Here is a 19,804-nt window from a genome sequence, read left to right as displayed (position 1 = left end):
CTCCGGTCCTGTTCACCCTGTACACATCAGACTTCCAATATAACTCGGAGTCCTGCCATGTGCAGAAGTTCGCTGATGACACGGCCATAGTGGGGTGTGTCAGGAATGGACAGGAGGAGGAGTATAGGAAACTGATACAGGACTTTGTGATATGGTACAACTCAAACTACCTGCGTCTCAATATCACCAAGACCAAGGAGATGGTGGTGGACTTTAGGAGATCTAGGCCTCATATGGAGCCAGTGATCATTAATGGAGAATGTGTGGAGCAGGTTAAGACCTACAAGTATCTGGGAGTACAGTTAGACGAGAAGCTAGACTGGACTGCCAACACAGATGCCTTGTGCAGGAAGGCACAGAGTCGACTGTACTTCCTAAGAAGGTTGGCGTCATTCAATGTCTGTAGTGAGATGCTGAAGATGTTCTATAGGTCAGTTATGGAGAGCGCCCTCTTCTTTGTGGTGGCGTGTTGGGGAGGAAGCATTAAGAAGAGGGACGCCTCACGTCTTAATAAGCTGGTAAGGAAGGCGGGCTCTGTCGTGGGCAAAGTACTGGAGAGTTTAACATCGGTAGCTGAGCGAAGGGCGCTGAGTAGGCTACGGTCAATTATGGATAACTCTGAACATCCTCTACATAGCACCATCCAGAGACAGAGAAGCAGTTTCAGCGACAGGTTACTATCGATGCAATGCTCCTCAGACAGGATGAAGAGGTCAATACTCCCCAATGCCATTAGGCTTTACAATTCTACCGCCAGGACTTAAGAACTTTTTAAAAGCTATTATTAATGCTTTTTGAGATAGTGATTTAGATGTATATCATATTTTTTACTGAGTTAAGTATTGTATGTAATTAGTTTTGCTACAACAAGTGTATGGGACATTGGAAAAAAGTTGAATTTCCCCATGGGGATGAATAAAGTATCTATCTATCTATCTTAATGAAACTTGGCTACAGGAGGGGCAGGACTGGCCGCTTAAATTTCAAATTTCCAGTAGCTGCAACAGTTTGCTTTTGTAATAGTAAAAAAAAAAATCAAAGCAGCTTTGATTGGCAATACAATTTTAAGAAGTACTTGAATATAGTTTAATTTACTGATTGATCAGGTTCTTCCATCAAAGACAGATGTATGGTCTAATTATTTGGTCTCCTATATTCAGGGTCTCTTCCCTTGGGACAATAACCTCATGCCCTGCTATACCTGGTCTGAAAAGTTGATTATCTTAGTTCCAGTAAAGTGTATTGTTATATTTTCCTCTTGCTGTTTTGAAAGGGAGCATAAGATGCCATGGTAATCAGACTATTTCAATATTGGCTCTATCATTAAGCAACAGAGATTTAATTTGTTTTAGTACAGAACTTGCATCAGAGCTAAATTTGGGATGTTCTTTTTACCTGCAAAACCTACTGTTTAGCTAGTTTATCAGAGTTTTTATTTTGATTTGTATGAATGGCTCAACTTTAAATTTCCTTGCTGTTGTGCAATTTTACTGGAAATCTTCATGTTTTAAGAAAAAGTAGTTAACTTTGTTACGTACCCCGTAACTGGGTCACTTACCAGCAAAGATAGAGAGGTCCGTTGAAGTCTGATGGTACTATTTTTAAAAGTCTTTATTTATAAAGGGGCACAAAAATATGATTAATACAAACATTCAGATAATATATGTCGTCAATACTCAATCTAAAAGCGCGGGTATAATCATAATCATCAATAAGAAATAACTATCGTTTGTCTAGGGGATACGGTATTGTCCGTTGAACCAATAAAAGTCAATTGTCATTAAAATGCAGCTTTCTTGGGTTGTAGAGAGACACAGTCTTAAACTTGCCCATGTCTTTTATGAGGTCGATCCGTGGAATCGGGGGAGTTGGTTCCCCGTTGTCAGTTCAAAAATCGTTTCCGTGGTACCAGCCACCGGTTCCCAGGCAAGGGAACCGAACGCACGTGGCTTCCTTCAAATGGCTTCCCGCTATTACGGGATCGCTAGCGTTTCTTCTGGTGCGTCTGAGGGGGCTGTTCCTACAGCCCCTCTTTTATCCTGACTTGCAGGGTTGAAGATGTCAATCAGGTTGGGGGATGATGCAATCTCTCCCCGTCACCCAGCCCACTTTGCCCGAGGGCTGTCACGTAGCATAGCATCGCAATCAACAAACGTGTCTCCAAGAGACAATGGCCAATGTCTCGTGACTTTACATCGCCGGGGAACGAGGCAATTTTCACGTCTCTCCCTCATTTCCTGGGTCCCCTGACCCAACCCAAGAGTGCTCTTGTAATTGTCACAAAGGAGGGGGCTGCGGGCATAACAGCTTGGTGAGCCATAATCTAATTGTACAAGAGCACATTTACAGTTATGGAAATGGTTAAAACCTTGGATATATCAGTGCTGTCCCAATTCTGCTCAGCAGACCTGGAATATCTAGTAGTTAAGTGCTGTCCTTTTTACTTACCACGGGAATTCTCTGGGGTCATTTTAGTAGTAGTTTACATTCCACCTCAGGCCAATGTCATTCAAGCTTTAGATGATCTGAGCAATGGGATCAACGTGCACGTAACAGTGCACCCTAATGCTTTCACCATCGTTTTGGGAGATTTTAACCAGGCCAGTCTGAAAAAGTCACCAAGCAATTTCCATTGACAGATCACTTGCAATACCAGAGGAAACAACACACTGGACCATTGCTACACCACCATTAAGAATGCTTACCGTGTTATTCCACGTCCTCACTACGGGAAGTCGGATCACCTGGCTGTACTTCTACTCCCTGAGACTGCAGCTCCAGTAGTGAGAACCAAGAAGGTATGGACAAGGGAAGCACAGGAGTGCCTACAGGACTGCTTTGAATCGATGGACTGGACTGTAATTCGAACCTGGAAGAGTATGCTGCAGTTGTTACCAACTTCATTAAACCCTGTGTGGATGAGTGTGTGCCTACAAAGATACATTCCCAAATCAAAAGCCATGGATGTACATCATCTGCTGAAGGCTAGATCTGTGGCATTTAAGTCTGGTGACCCAGGCCTGCACCGGAAAACCAGGTATGATTTATGGAGGGCTATTTCAAGGGAAAAGAGACAATTTCGAGTGAGGTGGAGGTGACATTGGATGCATTACAACTCTGGCAGGGTTTGCAGGACATTACTTCCTACAAAGCGAAACCCAATAGCATAAATGGCAGTGATGCATCACTAGCAGATGAACTCAACGCCTTCTATGCCCGCTTTGAAAGTGAGAACACAACTACAGCTGTGAAGATCCCTGCTACACCTGATGACCCTGTGACCTCTGTCTCAGATGCCGATGTTAGGCTGTCTTTAAAGAGAGTGAACCATCGCAAGGCAGAAGGTCCCAGTGGAGTACCTGGTAAGGTTCTGAACACCTGTACCAACCAGCTGGCAGGAGTATTCAGGGATATTTTCAATCTCTCACTGCTATGGGTGAAAGTTCCCTCTTGCTTCAAAAAGGCAACAACTATACCAGTGCCTAAGAAGAATAAAGTGGGCTGCCTTAATGACTATTGCCACATCGACAGTGATGAAATGCTTTGAGAGATTGGTCATGACGAGACTGAACTCTTGCCTCAGCAAGGACCTGGACCCATTGCAATAGGTCAACATCAGATGCAATCTCAGTGGCTCTCCACTTTGCTTAGGCTACCTGGATGCTGTTCATCAACTATAGCTCAGCATTTAACACCATCATTCACACAATCCTGATTGAGAAGTTGTAGACTCTGGGCCTCTGTACCTCCCTCTGCAATTGGATCCTCAACCTCCTAATCGGAAGACCACAATCTGTGCGGATTGGTGATAACATATCCTCCTCGCTGGCGATCAACACTGGCACACCTCGGGTGTGTGCTTAGCCCACTGCACTACTCAATATATACATGACTATATGGCTAGACATAGCTGAAATACCATGTATAAATTCGATGAAGATGAAGTGGTCACGAGAGGGTGTACAGGAGTGAGATATGCCAACTAGTGGAGTGGTGTCCAGCGACAACCTGGCACTCAATGTCAGTAAGACGAAAGAGCTGATTGTGGAATTCCAGAAGGTTAAGACGAAGGAACACATAACAATCCTCAGAGAGATCAGAAGTGGAGAGAGTGAGCAGTTTCAAGTTTCTGGGTTTCAAGATCTCTGAGGATCTAACCTGGTCCCAACTTATCAATGTAGCTATAAAGAAGGCAGGACAGTGGCTATACTTATTAGGAGTTTGAAGAGATTTGGTATGTCAACAAATACACTCTAAAACTTCTATAGATGTACCAGGGAGAGCATTCTGACAGGCTGCATCACTGTCTGGTATGGAGGGGCTACTGCGCAGGGCCGAAAGAAGCTGCAGAGGGTTCTAAATCTAGTCAGCTCCATCTTGGGCACTAGCCTACAAGGTACCCAGGACATCTTCAAGGAGCAGCGTCTCAGAAAGGCAGCGTCCTTTATTAAGGACCCAGGGCATGCACTTTTCTCATTGTTACCATCAGGTAGGACGTACAGAAGCCTGAAGGCATACACTCAGTGATTCAAGAACAGCTTCATCCCTTCTGCCATCCGATTCCTAAACGGATATTGAACCCTTGGACACTACCTCACTTTTTTAAGAGACAATTTTTCTGATTTCTGCATGTTTTTTAATCTATTCAATATACGTATACTGTAATTGATTTATTTTATTTTTTCCTCTGTTTATTGCATTGAACTGATGCTGCTAAGTTAACAAATTTCACGTCACAGGCTGGTGATAATAAATCTGATTCTGAATATCACAGCATACAGCTTTGATTTACCAAAGTTGTGCTGCTATCTATTCCTCCTGGCAGTGCTGTTATACTGAGTAACTACATGGGTATAACTGGATCTTTACCATGTATTGTAGGCCTTGCAGGAAAATAATCTTTCTCATGAAGATCACAACAGCATGTAAGCTTGTGAATATCGTAGTGCTTCCACAGACTTAGTTCCCTGATTACTTAGTCCCTGGCTTTTTTCCTTGTGAACCAGAGTTACCTGATTTTTATTTCTTCAGTTTATCAACATCATGTGTGTTGCTAGCAAAGCCATCACTTGGTACCCATCGCCAATGATCTCAGGAAAGTAAAAGTGACTCACTGCTTTGAAATTTTACTGTCCTTTTAGTTATGCAGTCTTGTGCATGTATTTCCAGGGGTTTGAAGACCTGATAACAAGTGATGTTTCCAAATCAGTATTGCAACCTTCATGTATCTAATGCCAAGATAAGCTTCAGATTAAATATCCAGGGCTTCTGGCACCTCTAGTGTGAGTTAGTGTAGCTATTATCTTGACCCATCAGCCATTGGAATCCTCCTCCCTTTCTCTGTTACTTAAGATTTTGAATGATTTCCCCAAGTTGAATCCCCCTGAAATTCAGGCTGTGTCTTTCCTTCTAAACTTGTCTAGCCATACAGGTTATTTTCCCCTTTAATAAAGATCCTTACAATCTACTGCGTTGACCAAGGTCCAAGTGTTTTTATTTATCAGTCACCGGTTTTATTCAGATGGAAATTAAATTTCTAAATTTCAGTTTGTCACCTCAGTACTGACTGCAATTGATCTTTCATTTACCAAGGGGCTGGGTCCTCCAGATCAGCATTGATGTGTATTTCTGCTAAACAACCTTAGTTGGGGAAATCACAGAACTATGCATAGTTGCAAATCTCGTGTGTCATTCAGTGTTCCTCCTAAACTGGAGGAACCAAACACAGATTAGTTGATTGTTTCGCAGAAAACATGCATTAAGTCCACAGCAGTGGTCCTGGGCTCTGGTTGTCTGCCACTTGATTCACCATCCCACTACCACTGCTTATTGTGGCCTCCTGCACTATTACAACAATGCTCAATGCAAATTTGAGGGGCAGCTTCCCCACCTTGCGTCTCAGCACATTGTGGCTTTCAGAACTTGATTGTAAATTTTCCAACTTGCTCTTCTGTCTTTATCATAAATGCTTATCATTTTTTGCTTAGCCTGTTCCTCTTTTCCATCTATATATGCGGCATGTCCCAGAAACGTACAATTGGCAGCACTTATTCAGGTTAAGCAGCGTAACCCGCTACTTAAGTTCCACGTAAAATCTTTTGGACTTGCCCTATCAGAATTATACCATTTATTGTACCCACCATTTTTACAATTGTCTGCTTCTGAATGTTCACTTGTTTTTTTTCTTCCTCTATTCTGATGAAGGGTAGCAAACCTGAAACATTAGCTTTTTCTCTTGCCACAGTGCTTCCTATTTGAGTGTTTCCAGCATTTATTTTTGCATATCTGAAGTTAAGTATTGTTGCTTCAGTCAATGACCTACCTTATTCCTATATATGTGTGTTTAGAATGGAATACTTATTTCGGGATTGGAAGAATTGTTTGATGGTTGTAACCAAGCTTTCATCATGGATAAAATCCTCTTGTAAATAATTTTAATGTGATCATAAGTTGAATGTGAACTGTGTGACGTTGTATAGTTTTAAATATTTCTTTGTTTGGACTGTTTACTGTCGAGCTATTCATCAACCTGGATCTAAGTTAATCACATGCTTAAGACAAACTTTGCAAAAAGCTTTGCAGAGTTCGTTTGTTTATTTTGGATGAAATACAAGAACAAGGCATTTAGGAGCACTGTCTCCTTTTTCAACTTGTTCTCTTAGTTTCAGTAAGATTAATGATTTGTATTAAGATCTTTATAGCAATTATATCAGTAGCAAAAACATGAAAAATATACTTACAAGATATTACAGATGTTCTGGAAATCTTGAGCAACATACACAAAATGAGGATGGGGTTGGGGAAGAGAAGAGGTTAGAAGGCTACTAAGGGGGAAATAAAATGTGGGAGGGAATACAGAGGAATGGCCACTGGCAGTAAGAGAAATTAATGTTCATGCCATCAGGTTCATAACTCCTACCCTTCAGTCCAGTGTCCTCATTTATCAGACTCCTTTTCCACATATCACCTCTCAGTTTCTCACATAATTTTTACCCTTGTCCCAACCTCACTTGGTCTCACCTATCACCTGCCAGTTTGTTCAAAGTAAAATTTATCATCAGAGTTACATATATGTCACTTCATACAATACTGAGATTCTCATTCTGCGAGCTTGCTTAGCAAATCTATGGAAGAGTAACAGTAAACACGAACTGTAAACAAACTCTGCAAATGCAGATAATAAATACAGTAGCAATAAATAACAAGCATGAAGCAACAAGATAAGAGTCCTTAAATGAGTGTAGTTATCCCCATTTATTCAAGAGCCTGATGGTTGAGGGGTAGTAACGGTTCTTGAACCTGGTGGTGCAAGTCCTGAGACACTTGTACCTTCTACCTGATGCAAGTCCTGAGACTCTTGTACCTTCTACCTGATGCAAGTCCTGAGACACTTGTACCTTCTACCTGATGCAAGTCCTGAGACACTTGTACCTTCTACCTGATGCAAGTCCTGAGACTCTTGTACCTTCTACCTGATGCAAGTCCTGAGACTCTTGTACCTTCTACCTGATGGCTGCAGTGAGAAAAGAGCAAGGCCTGGTGGTGGGGATCTTGGATAGATGCTGCTTTCCTATGGTAACGTATCGTGTAGATGTGCTCAAAGGTTGCAAAGGCTTTACCCATGAAGTACTGGGCCTACCTTTTGTAGGGTTTTCCACTCAAAGGCGTTGGTGTTCCCACACCAGGCCGTAATGTAACCAGTCAGTGTCCTTTCCACCACATATCTATAGAAGTTTGCCGAGGTTTTTGATAACAAAGGGAAACTCTGCAGACTTCTGAGGAAGCAGAGCTGCTTTTGTGCTATCTTCATAACTACACCCTATCCTCGTTATATGTGTCTTTGGACAATACGGATTCATAGTTATGTGTTGAACCTATTTCTACCAACTTCTTCTTATATTCGTCCAGGACTCACAGTTATGCGAGGCTGTTGGGACGAGAAGTACTGCTTTCCCACCAATACAAGTCACGTGCACACCTCACAGTCTCACTCCCGCGCCAGTCTCACATTGGTTTTGGCTGCATGTGGATGTGCAATCTTGCGCTCTTAAAGCATCCTAAGTCCTGGGCCATCAGCCAAGTGGTAGAGAACCTCTAACACTTGAACATAAGTTGGAAATTATAAACAGGGCCACGTCAGGTGAAGGTAACACAGCTTTGGGACGCTACTTCAGCCTAGGTGAGTCCACGATCAGAAACATAAAGAAAAATACTGAGAAAATAAAAAGTGCAGTGATTGATTCATCACAAATGTCTTCAAAGATTGTTACTAAAGTGCGTAACCTGATTACGACAAAAATGGAGAAAATGTTGAGTTTGTACATTGAGCATGAAACCAAGAAAGAAACCACACTCAGTTCCGATCATCTTCATGTGAAAGCTTTGGAAATCTATGGTCGCCTTTGTTCAGAGGCTAGTGAGGAAGTGTCAGTGATATTGTTAGCTTTAATGCAAGTAGGGGATGGTTTTCTAAGTTTGTTAATCGTCACAGGCTTCACAACTTAGCTGTGCTTGGTGAGCAAGCTAGTGCTGACCACGAAGCTGCTGAACACTACCCTTTGCAGTTGCAGGCTATGATAGCTGAGTTAGCATCACACCAAAGCAATGTTTAATGCAGATAAGACTGGGCTTTTTTAGAAGCGTATTCCGAAACGCACTTACATAAGTAAGGATGAAAAGACTGCGTCAGATTAACTTACTATGATTTATTACGTTGAATATTACCTTAAATAGGTGAAATATAATACGAATGTTGCCTTTTGTGATACTGCTTTTGTGTCGTAATGGTATGAAAATGTGACTAAATTACAGTTAAAACATATTTAGGAAGCCCTCCAGAACACATCCCTATTTTCTCCATTTAAATAATTATTCACATTATGCGTTTTCCATACTATGTGTCAACTGTGAGGAACATATCTCCTGCATATAATGAGGATAGGGTGTATATTTAATACGGGCCCACACAGGTCCACTGAGATGGTGATCCCCAGGAATTTAAAGTTACTGACCCTTCTCCATCTCCGGCCACCACCACCTTATTCTTCCTTCTGCCCACTTCCTTTCCAGTCTTGACGAAGGGTTTTGACCAAAGCATTGACTCTTTGTTCCTCTCCATAGATGCTGCCTGACATGCTGAGTTATTCCAGCATTTTGTGTGTAGTGAACATGAAGACCATATTTTGTGATCATTACTCTAGCAAATGAACATTGGTAAAATATAAATGTGTAACAAAAAACTAAATATTTTTAAGCTGTGATTACTATTTGACATAGCAGAATTAAGTGATTTAGCCCATCAAGTCTACTGCACCATTCAATCATGGCTGATTTATTTTCCCTCTGAACTTCATTTCCTGCCTTCTCCCAAGAACCTTTGATGCAATTACTAAACAAAAACCGAAACTTTAAATATACCCAATGATTTGGCCTCCACAGCTGCCTGTGGCAGTGAATTCCACAGGTTCACACCCAGTGTCTAAAGAAATTTTCCTCCTTTTCTGAAGGGAAGTCCTGTCCTGGGGCTGTGCCCTCTAGTGCTAGAATCACTCACTATTCAAAACATCCTCTCCACATACACTCTAGCCTTTCAATACTTATAGGTTTCAATGAAATTTACCATTCTTTTAAACTCCAGCGAGTACAGGCCCAAAGCCATCAAATGCTCCTCATGTTACCCCTTTCATTCCCAGGATCAGTCCTGTGAACCTCCTCTGGACCCTCTCCAATGTCAGTGCATCCTTTCTTAGAAGCTCCCAAAACTCCTCTCAATACTTCAAATGGAATCTGACCAATGCCTTTTAAAGCCTCAGCTTTATTGCTTTCATTCCTTAACTTATAAATTTTGTGCAGAATATTTGTGAATGATGATTTTATAGGTTATGCATCTTTGTTATGCAATTATTAAGCAGAATGCTGTAACATCCAATGTGTTGGAAGTAGTGTGTGTTTGCATCACAACTGTACAATATTGTGTATTCAAAATGAGTTTACTTCATGAAATGAAGAACTTGAGAAAGAAACCACAACAATTTTTCTCAAGGAGAGCATGATGATTACTGTGGAAACACGTGTTGAGTATAGAACAGTTGCAAGTTTATTGAACAAAATGCTGTATATCGCACACACTTGTACAATTTGACTCATAGGATTGATTAATAAAGAAATATGGATTCCTCCTCTTATACAACGTGCTGGGGGAATTTATCAGGCCAAGCAGCAGCTATTGAAAAGAGTACAGTCAACATTTCAGGCTAAGCCACTTCAGCAAGACTGGAGAAAAAAAGCAGAGGAGTAGATTTAAAAGGGGGAGGGGAGAGAGAAGCACAAGGTGATGGTTGAAACCAGGAGGTGTACGGATGAAGTTTAGAGCTGGGATACTGATTGATGAAGGATAGAGTGGGCTGGAGAAAGGAGAGTCTGATAGAAGACTACAAAAGGCCATAGAAGAAAGAAAAGGGGAGAGGAGCACCAGAGGGAGGTGATGGGTGGGCAAGGAGATAAGGTGAGAGAGGGAGAAGGGGATGGATAATGGTGAGGTGGGGGGGGGGGGGGGCAAGGAGGTCATTACCGGAAATTTGAGAAATCGATGTTCATGCCATCAGGTTGGAGGCTACCCAGATGGAATACTGTACAAGGTGTTGTTCCTCCAACCTCATCACGACAGTGGAGGAGGCCATGGATAGACATATTGGGATGGGAATGGGAATTAAAATGGGTTGTCATTGGGAGATCCCGCTTTTTCTGGCAGATGGAGCATAGGTGTTCAGTGAAGCGGTCTCCCAATCGACATCAGGTCTCACCAACATACAGGAGTCTGCACCGGATACAGTATAAAACTCCAGCAGACTCACAGGTGAAGTGTTGCCTCACTGGACTGTTAGGAGCCCTGAATGGACTGTTCAGTCTATGTTCCAAGCCAGGTGTCTATCCAATGCTTTTCTTACACTGCATCGATGACTGCATTGGTGCTGCTAACTGTATCCATGTTAACTGGTTGACTTCATCTGCTCTGCCTCCAACTTCCCCCTGCACCTGGTCCATTTCTGACACCTCCCTCCCCTTTCTCAATCTCTGTCTCTATCTCAGGAGACAGCTTATCTACTGATGTCTATTACAAACCCATGGACTCTCACTGCTACCTGGACTATACCTCCTTTCCCCCCCCCCCCCCGCCCCTGGTTTCTTGTAAAAACATCACCCCCTTCTCTCAATTCCTCTGTCTCTACCACATCTGCTCTTAGAATGAGGCTTTTCATTCCAGAATGAGGGAGATGTCCTCTGCCTTCAAAGAAAGGGGCTCCCCTTCACTATCAAAGATGCCCTGAGCCACATCTTTTCCATTTCACGTGCGTCTGCTCTCACCCCATCCTCCCGCCATCCTACCAGGGATAGGGTTCCTCTTGTCCTCACCTACCACCCCACCAGCCTCTGTGTCCAGCACATAACTCTCCATAACTTCCACTATCTCCAACGGGGATCCCACCACCAAGCAAATCTTTCCCTCCTTCCCCGCCACTTTCTGCTTTCCGTAGAGATCACTCCCTATGTGACTCCCTTGTTCATACATCCCTTCTCGCTGATCTCCCTCCTGGCACTTATCCTTGCAAGTGGAACAAGTGTCACACCTGTCCCTACACCTCCTCCCTCACTACCATTCAGTGCCCAAAACAGTCCTTCCAAGTGAGGCGACACTTCACCTGTGAGTCTATTAGGGTCATCTACTGAATCTGGTTCAACCTCCTTTATATCAGTGATACCTGCCATAGAGAGGGAGACCGCTTCTCTGAGCACCTGCACTCCATATGTCAGAACAAGTGGATCACCCAGTGAATTTTAATTCCAGTTCCCATTCCGATATATCCATCCATGGCTTCCTCCACTGCCGTGATGAGGTAGCCTCCAACTTGATGGCATGAACATCGATTTCTCGAACTTCCAGTAATCCCAAACCCACCTGCGCACCCCCCTCCACCATCACCTTCACCATTTCCCATCCCCATTTCCTCCTTTCACCTGATCTCCTTACCTGCCCATTGCCTCCCTCTGGTGCTCCTCCCCCCTTTCTTTCTTCCATGGCCTTCTGTTCCCATCTATCAGACTCGCCCTTCTCCAGCCCTGTACCTCCTTCACCAATCAACTTACCGTATTTCACCCCGCCCCCTTCATGTTTCACCTTGTGTTTTTCTCTCTCCCTACCCCCACCTTTTAAATCTGCTCCTCAGCTTTTTTTCTCCAGTCCTGTCAGAGGACTGGGCCTGAAACAAAGATGCTGCCTGACCTGCTGACTTCCTCCAGTATTTTGTGTGTTGCTTAGACTTCCAGCATCTGCAGATTTTCTCTTGTTTCTTCCTCTTGTAGTCCGGTAATTGAGCTGATGCTGCATCAGTGTTATTTGCAGTTCTGTTGTATTACAGAGAAGCCTTGCACATTTGTAAATAATTGTGGGCATGTCATTCAGATTTGCAACTGGCTGATTTTCTGTTGAGCTCATCAGGTGAATCCTCCTAGGTATTTCAGTCTCTACTTTCTCCTTTACATTGTCCTGTGATAACAGTGACCTACCAGTGGAAGCAGGCTCTCACTTGCATCATTACCTTGTCACTGTGCAAATATTTATCAGACATCTCAATACCCACCTTTACTCCGCGAAAAGGAAAAATTTAACTTCAAGTTTCTTCCTAGACTTTCAGCCCTAATGTTATACAATGTTATAAATTCCTTGCCTTATTCTCCCCAAATCATTTCAAAATGTTACAGTTTGCACTGTATCGTCTGTGTGCCCATCGTTTTCTGTTCACTTTGAGCACTTACCGTAGATTCCGGACTACAGAGCGCACCTGATTTTTAGCCGCTGGCACTAATTTTAGAAATAAAATCATTTTTTTAAATGTAAAGGCCGCACCGGATTTTAGGCCGCACCGGATTTTCGGCCGCACCGGATTTTCGGCCGCAGGTGTCCCACGTTGTAATATGAGATATTTACACAGAAAGATATTACACGTGAGGATTTTTTTAACTTTTAATTAAATCCATATGGTAACAAAAACAAATACATATTGCAAATGCTTTTTTTCGAACCGTGCCCGTACGCGGCTACTTTTAAATATACGTTGCGTATACTTCTTTACTGAACAACATTCCAATATCTCCTAACGACTGGTAAAAAATATATATACTGCAGCCTACCAGGAAAAGTTATTGATACCTTTAACTTAAAAGCAGAGTTCGCTCGGATCCAAAGCCGCTCGCGGAATCCGCTCCCCCCCTCCTTTCCGTTTCATCGCAAACGGCATTTTCCCACAAGACGCCGCGAAACCGGGTGTGTCGTCATAGCATCCCGCGATGTAGTACAGAAAACAAATATAGTTTAAACTAAGAGGGTAGGTAGCACAATGCTTCGAGTGTTTTCCATGTTGATGAGGGTGAGTACAAATGACTGATTTACAATAATTTAATTGTGAAAGTGCGCTTGATTTATCGTACAATTTCATTGGACCTCTGTGAACTACTCATCAATTTTATTGGTCTACTGTTACGAGGCAAAATGTTTACGAGGCGGCATGAAAAAAATCATGCATTAGCCGCATCGGATTATTGGCCGCAAAGTTCAAAGCTGTTCAAAATGTGGGAAAAAAGTAGCGGCTTAAAATCCGGAATCTACGGTAGTCATGGTTTACCAAATTTAATCAAATTGTGAGTTATCACATTACCAATCCCCACTGCTTCTAAGTGCAGGAAAATTACTTAAACTCAAAAATAAAGAAGTTTCAAAGACTGATGGGATTATTCCACATCTTCCAGTAGATACTGGGAGATGGAGGAACAGATATATAGATAGATGGAAAGTTCAAAAGGAATAGGGTTGTCATTACTGAACTGTGAGAGACAGAGACAGAGTAGTCAGAATCATCTCCTGAGGATAGAAATTTCAAATGCTAAAGGAAAGGAGTTTAATGTGTGAGGGAGAATGATTTCAAGGGAGATGTGTGGGATTACACCCTTAAACATGTTTAAAACGGCACACCCTCAATTTATTCTTCTGAAAATAAATCTTGGCTTCAAGCAAATGGCAGACTAATTACCAAGATAATTTGTTTACACTTAAAGCAGCCTATTAACAGTGTAGCCACTCCAGTTAGATATTAACTGGTATTGGGTAATGGGAGTTGTATGGAGGAAGGCGAATGACAGATTTCTGGGAAATGGAAAAATAAGCTGTGAAATGAGGATTGTAGTAGCTTATTGTCTCATGATGAAGGCAGTAGAAGAGACAATAAAAGGAGGAAGGAATTGCTAAGGTATTGCTAAGTTTTGAATGTAGACCTGTTTCTGATATCAATCCTATTAGATTAACAAAGGAAAAAAAGCATTAAGACATGTTGTGGGTGCAAAAACTTTGAGAGATGGGGCATTCTTAGTATTTTGTAAAGATAGCAAGCAATGTGAGAAAATTTTAGCATTGAAAGCTGTAGAAGGAAGGAAAGTAACACCAAGGAGTAATGATGAATAATGTTGGCTTTGGGGAGTAATCACAAGAGTGCATCTATAAGTTATCTATGGACCAAGTTCAAAATAATTTAGTTGGGGGTAAAGTAGTAGGCATTGTATGTTTAAAATGGTTTTGTGGTGGAGTAAGAATAGATAGCTTATCAGTGATTAAATTTGATGGAATTATATGAGAAAGGATGTACTGACATTGGAGAGGGTTCAAAGGAAGTTGACAATTACGGGAATGAAAGGCACATCATAAGAGCAGTGTTTGGCTCTGAGTCTGTACTCACTGGAATTTAGAAGAATGGGAGGGGGGGAATCACATTGAAATCTATCGAATGTTGAAATGGATGTGGAGAGGATGCTTTCTACAGTGCTGTAGTCTAGGATCAGAGGGCACACCTTCAGAATAGAGGAATGTCTATTTAGAAACGAGATTAGGATAAGTTTCTTTAGCCAGAGTGATGAATCTGTAGAATTCATTGCCACAGGTGACTCTGTAGGCCAGGTAATTGGGTGTATTTAAGGTGGATGTACATAGATTCATGATCAGTCAGGGTGTGTAAGGGTTATGGGGGAGAAAGCAGGAAAATGAGGTTGAGAGTGAAATGGATCAGCCATGATCAAATAGCAGAGCAGACTTGATGACCCAAATGGCCCAATTCTGCTCCTGCATGTTATGGTCTTATGGTCTTAAAAAAGTTGCCAGATAGGGTTAATTTAGATTGAGTTATATGGTTTGAGTTTATGTGCCGCCCCCTGCATGTTTCAGTGGCAGAAGTTTGGTCGTGTAGCAACTTTGAGTGGGAGTAAAAAGTAGTGTGGTGGGTAATGATGGAGAGTGTGATTATGGTACTTGTAGAGAAGACATTAGGCCAAAATGAAGCAATTATGGAGGAGAAGATGCCTCTGCTTATGCAGGGTGTCTTGTACATAAGGAAGCTGTGGAAGTGCTGCACATTCTGATAGAAATGGGTAATGAGGAGGTTCTTCAGTAAGTACAGAAGACTGTGTCAATGATATAAATTAAAATTCGGAATACAAACAGATGGAAGTCGGTGTGTAAAGTGCATGATTTTATAACAGGATTCATTGACTGTTGATAAACAAAAATAGTTATTTTAAAGGCAGATGTGGTAAATTGAACAACACAAATTTAAAAATAGTAATAGAGTACTACAGCACAGAAACAGGCCCTTAGGCCCATCTAGTCCATGCCAAACCATTAATCTGTGTAGACCTACAGCCTGTACCCAGAATATAGTCTTCCACACCACTCCCATTCATGTGTCAATCCAAATTTGTCTTAAATATTGAGATCAACCCTGTATCCGCCACTTGTGCTGGCATCTTATTCCACAGTCTCACCACCCCCTGAGTGAAGAGGTTCCCCCTCATGCACCTCTTAAACATTTCACCTTTCACTCTTAACCTATGACTTCTCATTCTAGTCTCATGCAACCTCAGTGGGAAAAGCCTGCTTATATTTACCCTATCTGTACTCATAATTTTGTAAACCTCTATTAAATCTCCTTAATATCCTACATTCTAAGAAATAAAGTCGTAATCTATTCACTCTTTCCCTATAATTCAGGTCCTCAACTCCTGCCAATATCTGTGTAAATTTTCTCTGCACTCTTTCAATCTTATGTACATCTTTCCTGTAGATAAGGTGACCAAAACCCCCCAAAATATCCCAAATTTGGCCTCACCAATGTCTTATACCATTTCAACATAATAACCCCTCCTGTACTCAGTACATTGATTTATGAAGGCCAATATGTCAAAAGCTTTCTTTATGATCCTATCTACCTGTCAAAGAATTATGGATCTGGATTCCCAGATCCGTCTGTTCCACTGCATTGTACAGTGCCCTACTGCTCACCATCTAAGACCAACCTTGGTTGGTCCTCCCAAAGTACAACACTTCACTTTTGTCTACATTAAATTCCATCCACCATTTTCAGCCTATTTCACCTGCTGATTCAGATCCCACTTCAAGCCTTTGTAGTGCTCCTTGCTGTCCACTACACTCCCAATCTTGGTGACGTCCATAAATTTCCTGATCCAGTTTACCACATTATCCAAATTATTGATAAAGGTGACAAACAACAATGGACCCAGCACCAATCTCTGTGGTACACCACTAGTTGCAGGCCTCTACTCAGAGAGGCAACCATCTACTACCACTCTCTGATTTAATCCAATTGACTGCATCACTTTGAGTGCCAAGCAACTGAACTTTCTTAACCAGGCTTCTATGCAGGGCCTTGTCAAAGGCCTTGATAAAGTCCATGCAGTGCTTTCATTAACCTTTCTGCTAACTTCCTCGAAATACTCTAAAATTGGTATAGGTTACCACTCTGATCTTCCGGAAGACCAGTGTTGTCCCTTTTTATCCATTTGCTCTAAATATATCTGTAGAAGCCCTTAGGATTCTCCTTTACCTTGTCATCTTTTAGCCCTCCTGATTTCCTTCTCAAGTGTTCTCTTGCATTTCTTATACTTAAGTACCTAATTTGTTCCTGCCTGCCTGTACCTGCTATGCGCCTCCTCCTTTTCCTTAACCTTGTCTTCATTATGTGTCAAACCATGGTCCTCTATACCTGTTATCTTTACCTTTTATTCTGACAGGAATATACAAGCTTTGTACACTCAACATTTTCCTAAATCTGTTTTCTTTGTCTTTTATTCTGATTGAAACTCACGAACTCTGTTCTCTCAAAATTTCACATTTGAAGGCCTCCCACTTAGCAAGTACACCTTTGCCAGAAAACAACCCATCCTAATCCACATGCCAGATCCTTTCTGATACCATCCAAATTGACTGTTCTCTAATTTAGAATCTCAACCCGAGGAGCAGACATACCATTTTGCTAATGGCATTATGATCACTAGATGCAAAGTGTTTCCCTACACGGACTTCTGTCACCTGCCCTGTTTCATTCCCTGATAGGAGATATTGTTTCTACCTCGCCTTCACTCTCCCGCTCCCCCACTCCCCCTCTTCTATTAAGGAAACTTTCCTGAACATATTGATAAACTGTTTTCCATCAAGCCTCACAAGATGAGCTCTCCAGTCTGTCTGGACTAAACACTGATATGTCATTTTCCCTGACTGGTAATGCCATACCTCCCGCTTTAATCCCTCCTACTTTACCGTGTCTAAAAGAACGGAACCCCGGAACAGGGAGCTGTCAGTGCTGCCCCTGCTGTAGCGAAGTCTCACTAATGACTGCAATGTCATAATTCCCACATGCTGATCCAGCTTTCCTACAACGCTTGTTGAATTGAAATATACACAGTCCAAAGCATTAGTCCCACCATGCTCAACCTCTAGATTCCTAATTTTGTATGTAGGCTGAGCAACATCTTTCTCCACAACCACTCTACTACCTGTTCTGACACTTGGGTTCCCACCTTCTTGCAACCTTAGTTTCAAGTCCCTCCCCCATGCGGCACCAGTAAACCTTCCCACTTGGATATTAGTCCCCCTTCAGTTCAGGAGTAAACCATCCCTTCTGTACAGGTCCCACCTTCCCTGGAAAAGAGTCCGATGATCCAAAAATCTGAAACCCGCTCTCTTGCACCAATTTGTTAGCCTTATTTTAAATTATATGATCTTCTTATTTGTGGTCTGGGTAACACTCTTGAAATCACACCCTTGTGAGACCTGTCCTTTAACTTAACACCAAACTCCCTGAACTCACTTTGCAGGACTTTGTCACTCCTCCTACCCATGTCAGTGGTACTGATGTGGACCATGACCTCTGTCTACTCACTCTCCCACTTAACAATGCTGATCCAAAATGTCCCTGACCCCGGCACGTAGGAACCATCTAGGAATCTCATTCTTGCCCGCAGAACTCCTTTCTGTTTTCCTAACCAAAGAACCCTCCATCACGACAGCTTGTCTCTTCTCACCTTGTCTTATGAGCCACAGAATCAGACTCAGCTGACCACTGTGGCTTTTCTCTGCTATATCGTTACACCCCCCCCCCCCCCCCCCACAGTACCCAATGCAGTATACCTGTTGCTGAGGGCAACTGAACAGGTATGCTCTGCACGGGCTGCCCCTTGTCCTCTCCTGACGGTCACCCAGTTACCTGTGTTCTGCACCTTGGATGTAACCACCTCACTATATCTTCTGTTCATCACCCCCTCAGCCTCCTGAGTGTTCCGGAGTTCATCCAGTAGGAAGGAGAAAAGTAAAATTATATCAATAGCTGCAAAAAACATCTAGTCAAAAGATTTATCTATAGAAGTTATTAATAGTGCTGTTCAAGGAGGGGTAAATAATATTCAGACTTCAGTAAAAGGTTATTAATGGTTTTTCTCTCTTTTTCACAGTGGAATGCTAGAGGTTAGCTAATGATCAGAGCAGGGTTGTTCCTGTTTTGTTTTTCATTTTTACATCGACAATGGAATGCTTGAAGTTGGTTAGCTGATTGTCGGGATTTTATTGCTTATAGTGCTCTGTAGGATTGTAGTGACACATATGTGAAGCAAGTGATGAGGGAAGAAAGATGCTCAGTAGCTGGTGGTAATGCACCATATGTTGGTCTCCCAGCCAATATTGAACACTACTGGAAGAAAAAGAAGGCGGCGGCACTGACCCAGGGAGTCTGTATGTTTCCACCCAGTTTAAGAAGTTGCATTATAAATTATTCCTTGCCTGATCAGTCGGCGTCCGCAGAAGGGTGGTTGATTGGTGAAGACCAAATTTGGAGAAGTGTGGATATCAATTGGTAGAGAGTGGATTGTGAAGGTATCTTCTGCACTACTCCCACCAACATGATGATATGCTTTTCCTAGTTTGTAATTGGAACCCCTTCTTGGCTGTGGGCCAAGAGCTTTCTTAAAGGAGCCTTTTATGAATGATTTTGGATAATTTGCAATTCCATTCCTCTGGAGTTTCTGACCTCAGAAGTCTGCCCCACCGTTTCTGCTCCCTGCAACTTGCATGCACATCTAATTCCGCTAACTGTGCAGAATTGTTGCCCAGAGTAAAATTCATGCTCCCTTCACCGAGTGATAATGCTCAATGAGGGATTTGATAATTTTGCAGGACATTCCATTGGCAAGAGTAGTTAGTTACAAATTTGCTTCATAAGCATTTGATTTTTGCTCATTGTCACAGAAGTGATCTTTCAATCACTGTGTCTGTGAGATTCATGTGCCTTTCTTGTGCAGATGCACATACAGACATTTACCTGCATGAGGGAAATACCCGTGTGTGACTGCACATTGCTGAGGGAGGATACCAGATCAACATAGTGTAGAACTGATTACAAAGGAAGTGGTGGGTATG

At 42.3% G+C, this 19,804-nt stretch overlaps 1 protein-coding gene across 2 annotated transcripts in view; it reads left to right on the top strand.

Annotated features, from left to right (window-relative positions):
• Nucleotides 1-19,804, top strand: part of pxdn (peroxidasin) — a 257,963-nt gene that overhangs the window by 98,464 nt on the left and 139,695 nt on the right. The gene's annotated exons all lie outside the window — the stretch shown is intronic.

The sequence above is a fragment of the Hemitrygon akajei genome, chromosome 9 (assembly GCF_048418815.1).
Source record: "Hemitrygon akajei chromosome 9, sHemAka1.3, whole genome shotgun sequence".
NCBI classification, from domain to species: Eukaryota; Metazoa; Chordata; class Chondrichthyes; order Myliobatiformes; family Dasyatidae; genus Hemitrygon; species Hemitrygon akajei.
Note: the sequence above shows the minus strand (reverse complement) of the source record. Positions and strands in the feature narration are given on the sequence as shown.